This window comes from Chenopodium album, chromosome 26, assembly GCF_948465745.1.
Source record: "Chenopodium album chromosome 26, dcCheAlbu1.1, whole genome shotgun sequence".
NCBI lineage: Eukaryota > Viridiplantae > Streptophyta > Magnoliopsida > Caryophyllales > Amaranthaceae > Chenopodium > Chenopodium album.
The window spans coordinates 7,455,835-7,459,564 of record NC_137859.1 but is presented as its reverse complement, the minus strand read 5'-3'; the positions used below and the strand labels follow the sequence as shown (position 1 = coordinate 7,459,564).

Sequence of the window (3,730 nt, the reverse complement as noted above, 5' to 3'; positions counted from 1 at the left end):
TGGAAAATGGAACACATGATACACAACTGTCAAGTTAGATAGGCGATCTTTAGGAGTATATAGAACGTCTATGTTAGCCGAACGTTTGTATGTTGAATCATATAGAAAGCCTGTCTCACATAGCAGCTCTATTTGTTTTTTTTTTTTTTTTTTATAAAAAGTGCCTTTACAATATAAAACTCCCTTCTCACTTGACCGTTCTATTTTATTTTGATATTATTATTAAATTTTAAAAAAAATATTAAAAAAAAAAAAAACAAGGAACCCTAACCGCTGTCCACTTTTTTCTTATTTCTTTAACTTAACGGCCGCTCATCAAGTTTTCTCTCTCATCTCCTTCCTCAAATATTTCCTCTCTTCTCCTCCTTATCAGATTTAATTAACTCCAAATCAAAAGAGGTAAAAATGTAAAATGAAGGAGTGATTTATATTCACTCACAATCATAGTGTTTCGTTCCGAAACTGAGTTGTTGGAATCGACAACAACTAGATAAGATTCGCACGAGTGGTTTCACTCAAATCACATTTCCGCCATAGCTAATCGGATCATTAACAGGTAATTTCAGGTTTGTTCATTATATTCCACCTAATTAGCTAAATATAATACAAATTTCTCTGTTTTTAAAGCCCAAATTAGTGGCTGATTTAAAGCGGTTAGAGTTTAATTTGGTTGGTTTGTGATGATTTTTGAAATAGATTCAAAGTTAAACTTGCATTATTTCAGAAGTTTTAATATAAACAGACAAGAGAAGAGGAAGAGTGTGGAGAAGATTTGGGCCAGGTTGACATTGTTCATAACTGTCTTAGTGTCTCACCTTGTAAATTGCAGGCCACCAATTACTCTGTTGGGCGGCAATTGGTTTGTGAGAAGACAGTGTACGTTTAAATAATTTATATTGTTTTTTAAAAACTTTTTTTGATTGATTTTTGTCTTTTCATTATTTAATCTATTTGTATAGTTGATGTTTTAGATCTAATTAGTCTATTATTCCTGTAGGGGATTCATAGTAATTTATAAGGTATTGAAGTTTGAAGAACCTCTTCAATACGAAGGAGACTACCACGAAGTATAATTGAATCAAAGTTGGCATTTCAAATTGAAGCTATGGACAATGGGGTAGCGCTTATGGAGTTAGTGGAATTGAATATATCTTTAATTTAGACTATACTTGAATTAGTTTTGTATATCGAGTTTTAATTTTTTAATTTTCATTTTGTGAATTGTATATACTTTTTAATTTTGAATTATAAGTGATTGAAAGTTAAGTTGGTTTATTTAATGAATTCATATGCTTTGTAGTTTCTGATTTTCCTTTATTATATTTCAATTTCAGTTTCTTTTTCTTTTTTTTTTTCAATTTCAATTTCAGTTTCTAGAGCTATTAAAAAAAAAACAGTTTCTAAAATACACGCGTATGAATGTAGCAAGAAAATAGCGGACATTTTTTATTAAAAAAAAAAAATAGCATAACCGTTCTCTTTTTTATTTTATATAGAACAGTTAAGCTAGCTTAACCGTTCTATTTTCCTTCATTATTTTTCAATTTTAGGAAGGGAAAAGAGAACGGTTGTGACTAAGAACAGTTCTCTATCTTTCATTATACAAAACGCCTATTAGAACCGTTCTATATACTTTACACATCGCTTAGTAGAAGAATGGTCCTAAGGCGTTCTATAAAGCCTATTTTAACCGTTCTCTAACCCCTTTTTTGTAGTAGTGAAGGTCCTTTTGTTGGGGTTTGGTGAGTCCGACTCACCGCGGAAAACAAACCCAAAACCAAGACCGCACTCGCAATAAATAAAACCATAAACATAATTAAATTAATCACAAGATTAAGATAAGCTAATTACCCTTGACACGTGCTTCGCTCCAAATGAGCTCTTACTTGAAAGCTTCAAGTCCCGCTCGCACGGAGACCTCCAACGAAGTCCACCCGCACCAACAAAACCGACTAGGTCCAATGTCTTGGAGTTAGCAAGACCCGACCAACAAAACCCGAGTAATAATATTGAGTTCAAAGGTTTTCACTAAATGTGATGCCTTTTCCAACTCTTACTCAAGCATCTTTCCCAATGCCCATACTTGGGTATTTATAGGAAATGATGGGAGTATCATTTGCTCTCCCATCAATGTGGGATACTTTGATTTTTCCATTTTATTTTAAAGCTAAAATAAAATTAATAATCAAGCTAGTAATAAATCAACAAGTGGCAAGCTCATGTGAGTGGTTAGGTGAGGACCATTTGGAGAAGGGGGGGGACCAAACTTGCTCCCCACTCCCTCTCCCATAGCCGGCCAACACACTCAACACACACACATGGACCACAAGCCACATGGCACCCACCCTTGGGCACCAAGGCAGCCAAGGTGGGCTGCCATGTGGTGCTTGTCCTCGGCAGCCACGTACAGCAGGCCCAGCAAGCATGCGGGCTGCTGCTGCTGGCCTTGTGCCTCGGCCAGCACTGCTAGGCAGCAAGCAATGGCCTAGCCATGCTGCTGCTAGCTGTTGCGGGCTGGCGCGCCTAGCGTGCTAGCTCCAGCAGCTTGTTGCGGCATGGCTTGCTAGCCATTGCGCGCACAAGCCTAGCATGCTAGCACGCACTAGGCAGCGCCTAGCCTTGCGATGCTAGCATGGGTGCGCTAGCACGCACCAGCCAGCCTAGGCTCGGCTTGGTGCGCATGCTAGCCACCATGCTAGGCCATACGCCCTTAGCACTCGGTTTGCTAGGGCATTCCGATGCTAGGGGTATTTTGGTCTTTTGTTGATTTATTACTATTTCTCGTCTCGTCTTTCACTATTTTTCGACTCGACTTCCGACGCTCGGTTTCGACGCTCTAAGCTCGAATTTCCGACGTCTAAATAAATATTACTCGGTTGACTCATTAATTCCTTCCGAATTAATTCGTCGATTCGGTTTGTTGAATGCTTGGGTGTGACCCGAAGGGTTCAGTCAAGATTAAGCTGTAACATTAATTATCCATTAATATTACTGATCGGAAGCGGCCTCCACCCAGGCATTCCGATCACTTGACCTTACTGAATATATTAGCTTTCTAATAATTCTGAACCCGCTAACGGAATAATACACTTGTTCGAAGGACACCATTCCTTTCAATCTCCCACTTGTCCTTCCGGACAAGTGCTCATTTTGTGTACAGCCCTTTCCTATGTCGCTTAATGTCTCTTCATGAACTATAAGGTAAGATTTATCTTGTCATCCTTATTACGTCCAGAAGTGTTTCCCGATTCCGAGTCCGACTGTCAATAAACAGATGATTTCTAAAATCCATCCGAGCACGGCCATGCATTTTACAGTCTCGCTCTACGAGAGGCCTTGAATACAACAAAGACATCTTCCCTATTTTACTAGGGGGACATTCCCAGTCTTGTAATGTAGCTCCTCTTACTGAGAGGACCTAGCCGCCCGAGTGTTGCCGTTATAATCCCCTATTACGGCAGACGTTTGACAACATCAAAGCGAACTAGTACTCAAACAAGAGAACTCACAATACTCATGGTCGAGGAAATAGGTTCCGATAGCCATAATGAGAAGTATACTTATGACAAATTTTCAATTTCTTAAAGTATTCTCATAGGTCGATCCAGTATGGTTCTAAACCAATACCTGTGCAAATGATTTATGACAATCATGTCCCCGTAGCACATGAAACGGTGCTATAAATCAGACTACACACTAATCTCAATTGGTCATTAATCGTCCATCGTTT

General features: G+C 38.7%; 1 long non-coding RNA gene across 1 annotated transcript; it reads left to right on the top strand.

Moving 5' to 3' along the window:
- Positions 1-289: 289 nt before the first annotated feature.
- LOC145618553 (uncharacterized) lies at positions 290-1,334 on the top strand. The gene is made up of 3 exons (XR_014107945.1): positions 290-556; positions 725-876; positions 998-1,334. It is a non-coding gene; the product is annotated as an uncharacterized LOC145618553 (long non-coding RNA).
- The last annotated feature ends 2,396 nt before the right edge of the window (positions 1,335-3,730 follow it).